Source organism: Syzygium oleosum, unplaced genomic scaffold (genome assembly GCF_021117445.2).
Source record: "Syzygium oleosum isolate NSW1041296 unplaced genomic scaffold, Sole_v2.1 Sole_v2.03, whole genome shotgun sequence".
In the NCBI taxonomy this organism is placed as follows: Eukaryota; Viridiplantae; Streptophyta; class Magnoliopsida; order Myrtales; family Myrtaceae; genus Syzygium; species Syzygium oleosum.
Window position 1 is genome coordinate 2,425,741 of NW_026607487.1, and position 18,423 is coordinate 2,444,163.

Here is an 18,423-nt window from a genome sequence, read left to right on the forward strand (position 1 = left end):
GGTAAATAAGCAGTGAAAAATAATTTTTCTTCCGAAATTCATGACCTACTTTTCATCACTATCTTCTTTTGACGAGAAGGTTTTCCATGACAGGGTTCTGTACTTTCCTAAATTGCTAGTCTTACATAATTGAAGGAGTGGGGGAGTTGGTCATAGAAGCTGACATGATGCTTCAGCCAAGATCAAAATGTAATGACTGGGGTTTACTTTGGGGCTTTAATTCAATGAGTTGTATCGATAATCTTGTGCATAATTGGGACAACATTTTGCCCATTCTGTGAAACAAGCTGGGGCGAGGAGCTCAATAATTTGCTAATTAGTTTTCATACCCTTTGATACTATTGTTGTCATGGAATTGTTTTATTGCATGATTGATCTGGGTCTGGCTAACTTGGCAAAGGAACTTCAAGTTTCATACCAGAGCCCAATCAAAATGAAGGGGAATTTTGCAAGAGGAAGAATCGCAACAGCCGAGGGCCATCTGTGTGCCAACCTTGAAGAGGCTCGTGGACCAATTGGATTGTACCGAGGAAGTTTTGATGCTTGGGAAGATCCAACACCGAACTGGTCTCAACAAAGACATTCCCGAATGCTTGTGAGTGTAGTTTCCTCAATTGAATCTACTTTCGTATGCTTGTTAGGTTCTTCCTCTATTAATCAAATACGTACCAGCTGATTTGTCTCGTATGTTACCTTGATGCAGAGTTGTTTGATGCACTTGCGTTGTAATGATATCACTCCCGATCTTGATGAGGCTCTGCAGAGGGGGGTATGCACTGCCAGTCATACCATAACTATGAAAGACTAACTCGTGTGCTTATCCTATCTGAGCTGTAGATTTCACCTGAAAATTAGTATACAAGGATGCATGATGACAATCTCCTCGATTTTCTATCAGTTTATTAGTGTGATAATATCCTTTGAATGTTGTCTTATAGGTTTCTGATTTGATAAGCTCGGTTTTCACATTTGCGACGTTGAATTTGTAAAGTTAAAATTCACCTCCTAGGAAACTATTGCATATTGCTGATCTTGCTAATTGGGTACTGCAAAATAACCAAGTAACAATTACATCTTTTGTTGCACTTTACCTTTTCAGCATAATCTTATTAACAAAAATTCTGTTTTTATACACAAACAAGGAAAGTGTTGCTAATTGCTTACTTCTCCGAAGCTTGTTGTTTTCTTTTTCATTGGCCAGCTAACAAAGTCTTTGTTCATTGCGGTCCAACTGCGATTGGTGAAATGATGTTTATGCATTTGTACCTTATCCTTCATGGGGTAAATTGTCATGCTACAATCTCAAATATCTCCATTTATTGACAATTAGTTAATCCCATCCTTCTTGGGTAGATTCAAGCTGCATTTCATGAAATTTAGAGTCTCAAAACAACACAGGATGGAGATGCGAGCTGGCATGAGCCATGTTATGGTGTTCCAAAGTTACTTAAATATTGTCTTTTATCATGTGCTGTGTATTGTTAACATTCTTCATAGAATTCTTGACATAAAACGACCTCTTCTCATGGTCTGTAGTCGTCGTTTGCAAGCTTTGAATCGTGCTATTCTTTGGCTTTGGCCGAATCTCAAAATGCTTGCAGAAGCCGCATGTGCAGGTGGTTCTGTATGTGAAGTTGAGCATAAAATCACATTTTTTTTTAACTAGATTACCGTTTAGATGTCCACTTCAAGCCACAATCTTGTGACTGGAAGAGACTTTTTTCATGGAAAAAGTGAATGTTATGGAATCAGCAAATAATATGTTAATTGCAGCCACGAGTTTCAACGAAAGGGTTTCCAATATGACAGAAGTTTCTCATTTGGAAGAATTTTGAACGCAAAATAGGAGTGTTCATCAGCATACAATCATCTCTTTGATCTGATTATGTTGGAAAAATTTATATATTGGCATTTTGCAATCACTTAAGTCGTATAATTTTCAAACTTGATTTATTTACGCATGAATCTATAAAGCAGAAGAGGCACAGCCATACATTTTTGGTACTTGAAACCGAATTTTCTTTGGCGTTTGGCTACAGTGGAAGGGTGAAAATAGCCCCTCTCAGAATTTGTACTCATTTGGTTTGAATGAAAAATTTTGAAGGGTCATCTAATTGGTTAATTCTTTGACTCTGCTGCGCCAAATTGTGGTGATCGGACAAGCATTCGAGTTTCAATCGAAGCAAGTTCTTTGGTGTCACTCTCAGATATTCCCCTACCATGAACTGGACTACATTAATGGAATTTTAGTAATTAAAAGCTATTCGCAAGGTATACTCGTAGTCTGATAAGCTTGTTGTCTACTTTTTAGTACTAAAGCCATATATAATGCTGGCCATGTTAGCGAGTCAAATCACTTGTTAAACATACTTAGCATAAAATAACTTAATTTTTCAGAATATTGATTAGGATTAACACACAAAAAGTGGCAAGTCAACGTATTTGACCGTGCAATTTGATTCCTTAGTTGCTTAACCAGTGCCCTGGCAATTTAATCCAAAGGGCAACAGCTTTGTGTTTGACTCCATATACAGCATTAGTCACGACCTTATAGACTAAAATGAGTTGAAGTTGGACCATCATGAATTGACCGAATAAAATTGGATGAACAAGTCAAACCGATTGAGCTGATGTCATGCTAGCGATTTGTTTGGAGCTTTGTTTCGAAAGTTTGTTCACAATTTACATCAAGATCCTATAAATTACAGCAACAATAACTGTGAAAGTTTTGAAAGGACAGAAGAAATTTCGCTTCCGGGGCTTTTCGGTTTTCCTCATTTTTGTAACTCCGAGCTTGCTGGGACGATACTAAAAATATGAAAACTGTCCTCAAATCAAAATGGAACTATGGAAAGCCTTTCGGTTCATTTAACACCCACGCACGGCATTTTTAGATTATGTAGCTGCGGTAGCATATGTTGCCATATGCTGAATCATACAACAACGAAGAGGAATCGAAATAGACGAATTGAGGAAATTAGGAGTGGTTAAAGAACCCCAGAAACAAGGAGAGAAGAACAGATCAGACAATTTTAATCAGCTCCATGAACTAAATTTAATCAGCTACGTTGCCATTCAAATCCAAAGTTGACTATTCCATAGCCATCATTATCAACAGATCAGACGATTTTCTCTACCTCCAAGCCCTGCTCCTCCATGGAATTTCAACCTGTTCAAGCGATTTGATCAATTGATGATGCACGAGTCAAAATCGAATCGATCCGTAGTCTCTCTTTCTCTCGAATCTAACATTGACACGTCCTAGTCAACATGAATCTGATGTTGTGCCTGACCAGGATTAATAAAACCATGTTAAATCCCTAAGTATCAAATCATAGATGCATTGCCATGTGCTCTCTGCGAAAAACTATTACATAGTGTGGATCTAAGATCCCCAGTCCACTAATGACTTGAATAATGCAGTCCACCAGTGCAATGCTTGAAGACCAGAAAGCCGGCAGTGTTCAATAGTTGGATAACTGATGATTACACCCTAATAAAGGTCCTCAACCAGTCGATTGTATGTTAAGATATATGACTTGACAAATTGAATCTGCAAGTAAAGTAACTTCAGATGCAGTCATGATATGCGTTCATCACTAATCCAAAACGGGAAAGAAGAAGAAAGGCAACGTGTGCTTGTATAATTGGATTTCATTGTTAATCTTCGCTGAACTGAAACAAGTAACTTTTTCATCGTCGGTCAAGACCGGACGGTGTGTTCCCATATGCCTCTCCGGCTTATATGTCAAGCCACATTTTCGTTCCCCTCACAAAAATAATTAGTTCCAGACAGAACATGGCAACAGATGAAAGGAAACGACAAACATGAGATGACAAGACCAGCACAACCGAAGAATTCTGTATCCTTAGTTAAGGACCTTTGCCCCTCCATTACCATGTGGTCTTCCAATAATTGCGGATGATGGAACCAGAAGAACTGTGTGGCTCAAGAACATGCGTAAGTTGGTACCCGTCGCCCATCAAGAGAGTTGACACCTGAAAGTTTTACCTTTATGAAGAGGCTTTGAGACAATTGTTGCAAGGGTTAGAACCGTATTTACAGTCTTTCCGATCCAAAGACTCGCCGAAGTGTGCAAGTAAGGTTTGCCGCCGACACTCATCCTAAAAATTTCGCAAATTAGAGAGTTAACACATGTTTATCAATAGACTTTGCTCCATTCAGGTACGTGGAAGACGAGTTTCGCCCAAAGGTTCCATCATGATTTACGTATGTTGCCAATAGACCCATCTAATGATCCAGCACCCAGACCGGTTAATGCCAGACTAACACTAACAACAGTCAATAGAACAAAGGGGGAAGTGGAAACACAAAATAGAAGCATCACTTAGTTGAGATCATTAAAGAGAAGTTGAGAACACAAAATGGATTACCTTGAGTTCACAATATTGCCGCATTTTCCTAGCTTGAGCCATTAAAGATAGCAGTTTTACATCCTTGACCACTCCTTAACATGCACACAACCTGGCTGAAATCCTTTTTGGCATATAGAGCAATGCACACTGCCGGTATATTATCTCTTCCTGCCCTCCCTGATTCTTGGTAATAGCTTTCGATTGACTTGGACATTGTGTTGTGGATGACAAAACGCTGACCACATGCCATAAAAAAATAATTACTGAACCAATAAAAACAAGTTGAAATGTGACAAAAACATTATAACTGAAGGTCAAGTTAGATCAAAGTCATTTGCCACTTTGACAGTAAGAAAATACCTTTATCCTAGTCTAACTTAATTTCAGCACACCCAAGTTCCATGCATGGAAGAAAGAATTTGACTTGAAAAAATACATAATTCGGTAGTTCCTGCAATCAATAGCCAAGATTGACAATTTAGCAGGCCAGTGGACCATGGAACTAGCAAAGTTTACTTCCAAGCACACTAAGAAACCAATTAGTGAAACTTAAACATTAGAAGAAAAGTGGATTAGTTGATTATTTGTCAACACGTCAGCTTTGATTCTAAAACTAAAAATAGGCAAAGGCCAAGAGTCCATATCAACTTACCACATCTGGTCTGTCTATTCCCATCCCAAAAGCAATGGTAGCACATACAACCTGGACCTCTCCAGTATGCCATTTCTTTTGAACAGCTACTCTTTGACAGGCTACTAATCCGGCATGATAGTACACCGTCTTTATACCGCACTTATTGTTCAAGTATTTTGCAACTTCAACACATTCACTCTTTGAGAGGCAATATACTATGCCACAGAAATTAGCAAAACGATTCTTTAGCAGCTCTCCAAGCTGCTTCAAGCTATGACCTCATACTTTAGGTTTGGTCTGTCAAAGCTTGTCTCAAGAACGAGAGCATGGGGGATCCTAAGAGCTTTTAGGATATCCTGCAATGGATGCACATTTCAATCAGTCCCCGTACCTCACTAAGTGGCAGAGTGGCAGTTGCAGTTAAGGCCATCACTGGGACGTATGGAAAATTTTGCTTGAGACATCCCGGTCCCCTATAATCTGGACGAAAATCATGTCCCCATTGACTACAATAATGACAACCAAGAAAGTAGCAGTCAATAAGCTTTACTAGTTTACAATCATTCAAATATATGAGAAATGCTCAAACCAGCAGTACGTTCCTTTCATGAGATGGCACTGGCAGTGCAAATCCAGTAAAGACCTCATAAGAAACACAATCAATGATCACATGGGCGAACTTTTGCCTTATATCTCAAGATGTTAATATATAGTTAAAGGTTAAAAGAATAGATACAAACACAAGAACCAGCTCAAAAGATCTGACTATCATGCCAAACATGGACACTTCCAATTACTTCCAAAACTAATTTCCGTTGGAGGTTATTTTAGTTGTCTTCCTTTTGCTTAATATGATTAACGATGTGCCACTGACTTTTCTCAAAAGAAGGAACTGGATCATTTCCAGAATTAGTTATTTCAACATTGCATTCTGTTATACTAGAACTTCACAGAAAGGCTAGAAACACAGAAAATGCGAAAACGTTAAAAAAAAAGAGTTAGAGAGAGCATTTACAAAAGTTAACTTGCTTTTCTTTATCTGGAACAAGGATAGTAGTTTTGCAGTGGCAACATCATAAATACTTATTCCTTTTGAAGTAACTCTAGCATGACCTTTGCTTCAGATACAAGGATGCCAAAGAGCATACCTCACAGAATGTGCCTCGTCAACAACAAAACCAGCAAGTTGTGCCTGCAATGCGTGATGGATGACTATCAAAAAGTTAAAAAGAAACTTTCAGAAAAAGTTACTGTGACTCAAAAATAGTACCTTTCTATGCAAGCATTTCAATATCTCGAGAAATGATGGGTTTCCCACTCTCCTTTCAGGAGTTAAATACAATAGCTTGCACGATGGTTTATCTTTCCTGAAAAGATAGGCAAAGCAGTGGAGATTAATGACTTGACAATCACAACACTCAGTAAAAAAAAGTTTTAGAAGCTTAATAGAAACCCCATTGCAACATATGGAGCATAGCCCAGCATTTTATGGCAGGATAAAGATTGTATGGTATGTTTACTTCTCTAGGAACACTAAGATCCTAAAATTTATTTCTATGACAAACATCTTAGGCATGAATCTTTTCATTAACTACATAAAAAATGTGCATCCATCGCAACATTTTGAGCATAGCCATTTTATGGCGGGATAAAGATTATATGGTATGATGTACTTCTCTAGGAACACGGAGAGAGAGAGAGAGAGAGAGAGAGAGAGAGAGAGAGAGAGAGAGAGAGAGAGAGAGAGAGAGAGAGAGAGAGCTAAACCTTGCCTTAGTTCTTGGAGGGCAGCCGCTGCTTGGGCAGCAGTTTGCTGAGAGTTCAAGAAAGTAGACGGTATTCCGTACTTAAGGTTTAGAGTAATTATTTGATCCTGGATGAGAGATAGCAAGGGAGATATAACAAATGTGACACCTGGTTTAAGAGTCGCCGGCAGCTGAAACGAAGGGTAAAAACATCAGAAGAGAACATGAAGAAAGGAAGGGATGAGGGAATTATTCTTTTATTCACCTTCAGCTGATCAGAAAACACCAGTTGTCACTATTTGTCTTATAATTACTTCAGCCAGATACATATATCAACTACTTCAAGACTTAATAGAAAGCACTTCAGGATAATTCAAATTAATTAATTCAGATTAATATCTTCCTTGTGATTCGGTAGATCAATTCAGATTTATATGAAAGGACATTAATTTCAAACCAATTATTGGGAAATGATCACACCTAGTTGAGAAGATGACATAGCACATACCTTCATAGGAAATATAGACATCCATGATCTGTATTTGGTGCAAGTAATTTGAAAACTTTTTCCTCTTTGTCTTAATAACCCTTTTGAATTGGACCTGAACTGTGACCGACAACACTTCTTACGTGCAAAAACAACATAAATTTTCCAGTAAGTAGAAGGTCCTAGAAGCATAGCGCAAACGTCGAATTCTAGAAATTACAGAATAGATAGAGATGTGCAAAGGCAGAACGAGAATGTCCTATATTCCTTTCTTTTCCAACTTAGTCTGATCCCATATATTGGAACCCATGGTTATGCACCTGAATCACTTCCTATCGCTTAATTTGCATTTGGAAAACATTTTCTTCCTTAAGTTTAAGCGCAAGCTTCTCAACAGTGCTAACAAAGCAGATTACAAGATCATTTTTTTAGCTTAAATATCGATATACAGGTCTACCCGTCTAGTATTTAATTGGTGGAACCATTGAGCAAAGTGCACAGGGGTTGTGCTCTAAACATTGTCTCCACACATACTTCTACATACGATCATTACACAAATGAAATAATGTAAGCATTCACTAACCTGGTAACATAAACTTTTATTACCTCCAGTGGACATGAGAATGAAGCAATCTCGCTTGGCTACAGAAGCTTTACAAGCCTGATGCTGCAGTGGTCGAAATGCCTTGTTTCTGAATATTACAACATTTGCCAATTCTATGTCATCCAAGGCTTGCAATTCCTCATAACTTAGAGTCCCTTGTTTGGATGTCGAAATCCGAGAGCAATGTCTTTTATTTGAAACTGACGATATTGAACCTTGAGTGACAGTGCTCTTACAGTCCTTCAACAGAAATAAGCCTCTTCAGCACTGTAATAGTTTCTGACATGAATTGTTATGGAAAATGAAATATTTGCACAAAGAAAGCACAAGCCTTCATTTACACACAACATTCCCATCAAAGACACTGGATTGCTAAGTTCCACACTTTGATGATCTTCTATACTCTCAAAGTATTTGAGAAATATAGGTATTTGTACATTGTCCAAAACTAAAATCAACCTTTTTATTGGCCAAAGAGTTCTAATAGGTCATTTTGGATCTTGAAGACCGTGGAAGTAATTGGCAAAATTTAGGAGTGTCTATTGGTTTTTTGATTGGATGAGGCCTCATAAGCAATTTACTAAATGCTTTTGTACATGTACATTGTGTAGGTCCTTTGCTGTGTGCAGAATCACAAGCAAATTGGAATCAATCAAGGAGAGACTAAATTATAATAGAAAAGAACAGTGACGCTGATTTAAGTGGTTTGGCAGTATTGTCTATGTCCATGGGAGAAGCATACCATGGATTGCAAAGATCATCTGGCCAGAAGTTGAGTGGATGAATTGTTCGCGGTACTGCTTTGGTCAGGAATATAGCATGTGGATTTCCTACCCATTTTACTGCCAAATATATTGTCTTCGTCTTCACTGTTAGTAGAGGAATCCACCTCAAGAAAAGTTTGATTTTTCTCAGGTTGTGGAGAATCTTCTATAATATTAACATCATGCACAACATTGCAATCGCCGTCATTAGGGATATCTTGGCCAAACATATCAGCCAAAAACTCCACAAGCTTCTGATTCTACAGGTTGCAAATCATCCCAATCCTCAGTATCTTGCATAGTTTCGGCAAGTTCTGCTAGAAAGTCATCGCCACAGTGCTCCACAGTGATAAACTCTCGACCTTCATCACCTTAAAAAAAAAGCCAAATGAAGAAAGAGATTATTTTGCAAGTCAATAAGACTACTCCGCCAAACCCACAAAGAAATGCCAATGAGACTACGCTCAATGAACAAAATTTAACCAGCTCCGGTTCATTCAAATCCAAAGTAGACCATTTCGCAGCCATCATCAGAACACTGGCTAACCGCAATAAATCTCCTTATTTAGGAATGCACAATCAATCAATTCAAAAATTATCCACGCAACACAAGCAATTATGTTGTTCCCTAATCACCAGATACCACCCAATTTGGCCAATAACCAAGAAAAACCACCATCCAAAGTAGCCTCAACACATCAAACTGGAACCGTGCCAGACATTTCGCTTGTCAGCAAGACTACTTCGCTAAGCCAGCTCCGATCTATTCAAACCTAAAGTAGACTATTCCATAGCCGTCATCATCATTGTGGTGGACGAAAAATACCTACACAACCTCTGCAAACGCTAATCTCAGCATGACAAAATGGGCGACAAAGTAACGATTGGAGTAGCGTAGAGGGAAACGAGACGGTCCAAGGACTTGGTGGCGGACTGCTGGTCGAAGCCGAACTTGAGAGCCAAGCTCAGCAACCAAGCTTTCAGAAATAAGTCAAGACATTTCGCTAGTCAATAAGACTACTCCGCAAAACCCACATAGAAATAGGGACGGGATTAACGCTCAGTGAACCAGATTTAAGCAGCTCCTCTGGTCCATTCAAATCCAAAAGGTAGACTATTCCACAGACATCGTCAGAATGATGCGACTAACCGCAATAAATCTCCTTATTTAGGAATGCACAATCAATCAAATCACAAATTCTCCACGCAACACAAACAATTACGTCATTCCCTAATCACCGGATACCACGCGATTCGGCTAAATAACCAAGAAAGACCACCATACGAAGCAACCTAAACACATCAAGCTGGAACAGCACCAGACATTTCGCTATTCAAACCTAAACCAGACTATTTCAGCGCCATCATCGTAGTGGACGAGCAACACCTGCGTAATACCTGCAACGCTGACTAGCACCGAAAAAAAAAAAAACGAAAGCGCGACAAGGAACAATGATCCGAGTACCGTAGAGGGGAACGAGACGGTCCAAGCACTTGGTGGCGTACTGATGGTCGAAGCCGAACTCGAGAGCCAAGCTCAGCAACCGAGCTTTCTCCACCTCCTCCAACCCCCCGATCCTCCATGGAATCTCTCAACCTGTGTTCGACGCGATTCGATCGATCGATCGATGATACGCAAGTCGGAATGGAATAGAATCGAATCGATCGCTAGCCTCTCTCGCGAGAGCGGGCGCGCTCGAAGTGCTCTCTTCCGAAAAACCTAGCCAGCGATGGCGGGATTGATTGCTTTTCCTTTGCCTTTTTATATGCCGGAGTGAGAGAACGGAGAGAGATTGGAGCCATTTTCCATTTTTGTTTCTTTTGACAAATTCCGTTTTCGCGCCTGGAGTTTGTTTTAATTCCTATTTTGGCCCCCCTCGTTAGTTTTCTTGGTTTCGTTTGGCAAGGGTGGGCTCGTTCGGTGGGAAGAAATAATGAAAAAAAAATTATCCATCAATTGTGCCTCTATTCAACATTTGGAAAAAGAAAATAGTCATTTGGAGTTTAAAAAAAATAATTAAATACTAAGTATGATTCTACGCATAGATATTTACATAATTTGAAGAATTTTCGATGTTTTGCATTAAAAAGGCAAGATGAGAATCGCAAAATTCGCAAAAAAAAATATTGTAGATTGATATGGTTTGATAATTATACTACGTGCATGAAGTGAGAACTGTTATGTCCAATGAGATCCATTTAGCAAAAATTTTCTTAAAAAAAGATTATTGGGTTTTTTTTTTTTGGACAGTAAGATTATTGGGTTGAAATAGATAGGAATATGTGTGAAGGCTCCTTTGCATACCTAAGACTTGCGTGTCGTACTGAATATATAGATCTACGAGAAGTATCTCGAATTTCTTTTGTATCAGCAAAAGAAAATATTGACAAAGTAACACTTGTTATTAAAATTACATTTTTACCAATATAATATATATTACAATAAAATGAGCTTCAAAAAAATTTAAAAAATAGCGTCTCCAGCATTACTTTCCTATTTGGCCAAAAATAAATAAGTAAAACTCCTTTATTGTGCCCAAAACTTCATAATAGTAATGCAAATTCCATAATCGAAGTTATCTTTTACGAGACTGATCCCACATTCAAACGTGGACCGTCAGATTAAAAGGGGAAAAAACTTGGTCTGTCAAATTTGTTTTGCAAAACCGATTTTTGTCATAACTTTCAGATGTTAAAGAAAAGTTACGGACGCAAAATTGATCAACTTTACGGATTGAGAAAAATTGCGATGTGCAAGGAAAATTACTAACATGTAGATCTTAAACCTTTACAAAGTGTAAAAGAAAATTACGATCAAATTAATATTTTACTAAACATACACAAAAGAATTTTTTAGTATTAACAGAATAAGTTACTATTTTAAGGAATATTATGAACCAGAATTTACGACCTCCAAAGAAAATTTAAACCTCTAAAAAAAGTCATGTAAAAATAAATTACGAATAAATTACTATTAGTGGGAATAATTACATGCCAAAAGAAAGTTAGGATTCATTAGGTAATTTACTAACAACAGAAAAAAGATGTCCATTAGGTAGATTACTATTTTTTATGAAATTTTACAAATCATAGGATTCAAGGAATTTATGACAACAAAAGGGAAATTACATCCTGTGATAAAAAAAAGTTATAAAATGATATGTAACCGACAAATTATTATTAGTGAGGAAAATTACAAATAAAGAAAATCATGAACAATTGGACGGACCCGATCTGTTTTCGCTTCTCATCTAGTTGTCGTTGATCGTTCAACTACTTCTCACTGATCTTTAGGTTGCTTTGAGTTGCAAAGAATATGGAGGAATTTGATCTAATCAAAATTGTATGTCTTAACTTTCTTTCTTTCTTTCTTTGCCTTCTATCTATACAGTCGTGCTGAATGCTTAGCATTTGTGATTTTCCTCAAGAAGTAACTGGTGGATGATCATCTTACGTGATTTTACTGCCAAATTTGCTGACTCCTGCATAAAGGTCAGTAAAGATACTTGATCGGGATTTGTGTTTAGGGTATCCTTTCTTGAGAAATCTGTTCCTTTTCTATTAGTGGAGGTTGGGCTTAATTAATTCTAGCTTATGTGAGGATTGAATTAACTTGAACCTGAGTATTTCAACTTTTGCTATCCAGCCGAGCTCGAGCAGACAAAACGATACTTGATCGGGATTCGATTTTTGAGTATTGCAATAGAGTGGAGTACAAGTATCCATTAGTATCGGGCTCGACATGAATTACTGGTAATTGGGAAACACCTCCATATGAAGACTAGTTCGTTGATGTTCATATGCTGCAATGTGTCCAACTCGTTCTCTGAGCATGTGGTGTTGATTTTTTCAAGTTGATGCATAAGTCCAGTACATACGTCAACCTATCTTTTCTGCGCTACAAGAAGGCATTTCTTTTTTTCTCTTTGCTATCAGACTTCCATGGATAAAGGGAAGAGCCAGAGCAACGCAGATGACGGAGTGCATCAGTTCGTTCTAGGGCGTTCTTTTTTGGTGCTTGTTGCTCCAATTCTTCTTTCGGTGTTCACTTATAATCTTCTCAAGACGAGGAAAAAGAGTGGCAGCAATACACATGCAGAAAATAAGAGCACTAACAGAGCGTCTACATCTATGTTCATCTCTCCAACACCATTAGGAGCAGGGAAGTGATCCCTATGATGTACTCTTGAGCTTTTTAAGAGACTACAACAACCTCATAAATGAAGGAATTCTACCAATGTTTATGTCCAGGGATGATAACAGCCTCCCCATCGGCGAAGGGTTTGGTTCACGGCTCCTTCATGCGATATCATGGTCTAATGTTTTGATGCCTATCATCTCTGAAAATTATGCTTCAGTTGAGGTGGACGATTTTAAGTAGAGACTTTAACGAATTGTTTTTTGAATAAAGATGGCTTCAGTGGCTTGACATTGAACCCAATTAGTCTTTCTGTGGTTGTCATGCAACCATATCACAGAGCATGGGAGAGGATGGAGTTCGATCATGTTAAGATGTAAAAAAGACATCCTCAGTGACCTTTTGTTTGTTTTTTGTTTTTGTCCGAAACAGAAGCTTTTCCATTTCTTAAGCAGCATAAGATGAACAGGAAGCATGGTCTTCTGATACTAAGAGGTCCCATAAAGCTAAACGATGGTTACAAGCCCAATTACAAGGGAGATGCTCAGATCTTTGGGCTTTCACTATCCCATCCACAACTTGATTAGCCATTTAGTCTCTCTTGACGCCTTTTCTCCTTTGTATAGGCGGCAAAGCGGCTGAAAGTTCTCGATCTTGCATGTTGCGATTATGTAAAACGTACTCATACTTTCTTGGCTCTCACAGAGTTGGAGATTCTCGTCTTGAAAAAATGTCACCGGCTTGGGCAAGTCCACCCTTCTGTTGGCTGAGTCAAAGAGCCTTGTTTCCTTGGGCTTGAGTTCTGTGATAGTCTCAAGGAGTTACCAAGAGAAGTGGGTGAATTAGATGAACCAAAATAACTCATTTATATTTTTCTAGTATTGCAAAGATTCCCACGTCAAGCGATTCTTTAAGGAAGGTGAAGAAATTGAGTGCTGGGGGTTGCCGGTCATATGTGCATCCACATTGGCTAAATGTTATCCACATTGTCCTTTGGTGTCATCCCGACTTGTCACGTTAACTGGATTTGTCCGGAATTAAATTCGGACATCATGCTTTGCGACAATTAATCCATTCGACAATAAATTTTAATTTGTTTAATCAAGTTCTTTTATTTTCATAAATTTTCAATCAAGTCTGTTCGACAATAAATCTAACCCAATTCAGTTGACGTGACCGTTGGGGTGTAACATGGATAAAAGTTTTCCAACATGGATGTCCACATGGGCATTCGCATTGTTATGTGGACATCCACATTGTTAATCCACGTCATATTTCGACATTGTTCACGTTGACTAAATTTTTCTAGGGTGCTGTTCATTTGGGCATTCACATTGGCCAAAATGTTATCGACGTTTCCTTTGGTGTCATCCCGACTTGCCACGTTAATTAGATTTGGATGGATTTAAATTCGGACGGACTTCATCAGAAAATTTGTGAAGGTAGAAGGACTTAATTAAAAATATTAAAGGTACGGGAATTTAATTAGAAAAACCATAGAAGTAGAATTTTTCCTTTTACAAATTGTATCTCAGTAATTTTGGGATTTTCTTCTTCCATTTAGCTGCTTATGATCTTGTGCTAGTGTACAAGTATAATGCTTACTCGGGCCAGAAGCTTTCTTATTCTGCCCAGATTTAGTGATTTTATTAGGGAAATTCCTCGTAATTTAGAAAGCTTTGACTAGTTTTTTATGCGTCAAATTTGACTAACAGCAGAAATCATGGTTGAAACAATCACATACCGATTTTCTGATATGATAATTCAAGCACTTGTATTTCACCAAGGTGGATTTGTTCCATTGATACTCGTCTTGGACCTTGGAATGCGAGAATGAACTTGCAAAGCACGTGAAAAAACTGAGAATTTTTTGAAACTGAAACTCAAAGATCTCGATTAGCCGTCTTGCAATCGAGCTCTTCCGTTTCTGTACTTGATGTCGGCTGAATTGATGAATAAGAAGGGTGGTCCCTTCGTCAAGGAAATAGTAGTGGCCATGAAGGCAAAATCCCTCAACCATTAAAAAGAAATCCGCTTGGTTTTTTGGTAGCCAATGTTTTGGATTCGAAGTTCAAGTTGGAGGCGCTCGAAACTCTTCTTATTGCATGTTACGAATATCTGGGACAGGGTGAGGAGTTCCAAGTGGAACACATATTGGCTGTAAGAATGAGTGGGCTCTGGAATATGTACGTGGCATACGCTGGTCAATTCAATACAACAAGTTCCAACCCACAGACAGAGGGGCCCCATTGAGTAGTGCCCACAAACGTATATGGTCTTTGCTTCTTAAGAAGAAGAAAATCCCACACCCTTCCGCTAAGTCTTCATCTTTATCATCTACCAATGAGTTGGAGACGTACTTGGGAACAAACTACTCCACGTACATTGATAGAGTTGGCAATGACGATGTCGACGTTCTAAAATGATGAAAGAGGTGAGCCACCATTTTTTTGATTTTTTCGACCATATCTCGTGACTTACTCACCCCATCGGTGTATACGATACCTTTAAAGTCTATGTTCATTACTAGCCAACGGATCTTGGAAAATAATAGATCCAGTTTGTCCGTGTAAAATTTATAAATGGTTGCCGTAGGGCATAATTGGTTTTCACAAGAATTGACTCTAGAAGAACGTGCCCAACATGGACACGAGAACAATAGTGGCATTGTATTATGTGAATCATGACGAGGGACACAGTCATTTTAAGTGGAACCATTATTGGGGGAAAATTGTCCATCGATCTGCCCTAAACCATTAGTATGGACGATTCGGTCCTTCAGCAGCTTTTAATTTTGCCAATTCAGTCCTAAACCTTTTTAATTCTTGCCAATTCAGTCCTTCCGGCCAATTTTGGCCGGCCGACGTTGACATGGCCGCCGGCCGGCGCCGGCCGTCCGGTCAACGCTGACGTGGCAATTTTTAATTATTTTTTTCAATTTTTTAATCTTATTTTTTCTTTTTCTTATTTTTTTTTCTGTTGTCTCCCCCCTGGCCGGTCCGGCGACCGGCGACCGGCGGCCGGCTAGAGGGGAGGGCCGGCGAGGCCTCGCTCGCCCGCCGGCCCCCGGGCCGGGCGAGGCAAGGTCGGCCTCGCCTCGCCGTCGCGACCCGAGCAACGGCGAGGCTCGACCTCGCCTCGCCTCGCCTCGCCGTCGCCTGGGTCGCGACGGCGAGGTCAAGCCTCGCCCAGATCTGGCGAGCGGAGGCCTCGCCGGCCCTCCCCTCTGGCCGGCCGCCGGTCGCCGGACCGACCAGGGGGGAGACAACAGAAAAAAAAAAGAAGAAAAAGAAAAAATAAGATTAAAAAATTGAAAAAAATAATTAAAAATTGCCACGTCGCGTTGACGGACGGGCCGGGCGCCGCCGACGGCCACGTTGTTACTGGCCGGCCAAAATTGGCCGGAAGGATCGAATTGGCAAGAATTAAAAAAGGTTTAGGACTGAATTGGCAAAATTAAAAGGTTTAGGACTGAATTGGCCGCCGTACAATAGGTTTAGGACTGATTGGATAATTTTCCCCCATTATTGGAGCACAACTGAGTGTAATCTTTTTAAATTATTTGAAGATATACTCGTATTTTAATTTGGTTTAACTGAATGAGTGTTTTTCATTAATTTTCCCCAACTAATTTCTCGTTAGTTTCAATATTGAGAAAAATCATTTTAGTTAGTTTGAATGGCTCGGGCCATGCCGGCCTAGGCATGCCCGTTGCCTAGTCCTAGTCAATCTTTGCTAGGTAGCAAGGCCCAAAAACAACACTGGCTATAGTTAAGCCCCAAAAATCTCATCGACTATGATTATGCCCCAAAACAGGGATCGGTCATCAAACATATATCATATCTCAACACGTAATTTGACCATGAGCACTAACTCAATATCCGTATATCATAATCCAACAGGCTGATAAAAGATATATTAGAAATGGTTCACCCGTATAAACATTTTAGATGCATGTCCTCAAAAGTATCGACTTGAAAGTCCATTCAATGCTTGATCCAACTTTAAAAAATAGGATACCATAAAATGGTTTGATTTTTCCCTTAATTCTCGAAGTGCATGGGCTGAGGAAATATGTGGTTGGTCTGTGTGGTTTATGTAGCGCTTAAACGAGGCAAGCGACTATGACCACTTTTGTGTTTTCGTGACAAAGTGCATTGCGTGGTTTACCGAAAGGAAAATCCTATGTCATGGACTTTTCAATGGTCTTAAGAATACTTAATATAATTCAGAAGAAGATGGACAGGAATCATTTGATTATTTCGGGGACTAGCATCTACTGGCCGTTTTCTTCCGCGACCAATGGTGGAAAGTTAATGGATGTCGACCAATAAAACATTTCCGAGATGCAAATATTTAATTATTCTTCTTGTTTTCCGTTTCTATCACAATTGCAAGAAGTTTTCATGGTCTTTCGAGGGCTGGCTGCATTCCGGAAGAAACATGCGAAACGTCAAGAAACATTGAATCGGCTCATCGAGATTACAACTAACGAGAATAATCCAATTAAGGTATTCCGTAATTACATCCATAAACAAAACTTGTCTTCCTACCTAATTCTGTTTTTTTAATTGAAATAATGTTGTAGTTTTTGTGCTTCCACGATACATTAATTAATTTAATTAATAGCCGATGTCCCTATCATTACCCACAACCTCATTTAAAAAGGCAATTATTGATTCTTAACCTTAGGGAGAATGTCACTATCATAATGTTCCATCAATGTTAGCCAGCCGGAAGATATAACAAGGACCAAGGCTTACACCACAATAAAAGACCAAGACAAACAATTAGTGAACAGTGAGGCAGACTTATTGATTTTTTAGTTGTCCTCAACCTAGATCGATGTAAAATGAAAGTGCCGCAATATTTAATTATGATTGGCCTGCCAAAACAGTAAACCCCATAAATGTTCCTTCAGAATCCATTAATGGAATAATCTATCTAGCTCTAATAACTCTTCCCATAATTATTGTTGAAAAGTCAATGGTTGCCGACCAACAAAATATTTCCAAGACGCAAATCTATTAATAATGGACAATGAATCGCGTTCAATTCATTAACAAAATCATTGTTTTTTTCCATTTGCCAATGCAACATAAGCCATGTATCAAGGAATTATAAGTGATAACATTTGGGCGACTTCCCAGGATAGTCATAATGATAAAGAACTACACAGCTTCTGCCACCTGTTTTACAGTCGTGGGTTACTACGACAACATCTAGCTCCCAGCCTGTGTCTTCCAAATGCTTAGCAATCGAATGCCTACCCTAGCGTTACCAACGGGCCCATCGATCGAAGTGTTAAAGGTCACAGTTGTGGGTTCAAGTCCAAGATTGGACCTTTTCGAGTGGCAGAGGCTTCGACCAAAAACCAAAAAAAAATTGGCAGAGGCAATTCATCAAAATGCTGAGAGAAAACGTTGGGAGTCATTCCCTCCGAATTCATCCGATCGATCATGTCAATGGCAGCGGCTAAATGCTTCTTCATCTTCTCCACAATCCCCCAAGAGTTGGGTGAAACAGGGAGGTGAAGGCAAAGGGTTCATCCTAATCATCCTCTTCTAGTACAATAAAGCATCGTCGCCCTTCTAGCAATCCGCCATTTTTGCATTTGTTTATCACAAAAGGCCAAAAACTCAGAGCCATTCATGGAATTAATTACTCCAGTAGT

At 39.1% G+C, this 18,423-nt stretch overlaps 1 protein-coding gene and 1 pseudogene across 1 annotated transcript in view; one reads left to right on the forward strand and one right to left on the reverse strand.

The window, feature by feature from the left end:
• Positions 1–18,423, forward strand: part of LOC115662493 (disease resistance protein RPV1-like) — a 193,121-nt gene that overhangs the window by 50,952 nt on the left and 123,746 nt on the right. The window lies entirely within an intron of this gene.
• Positions 4,015–18,423, reverse strand: part of LOC115668641 (ATP-dependent DNA helicase Q-like 1) — a 28,645-nt pseudogene continuing 14,236 nt past the window's right edge.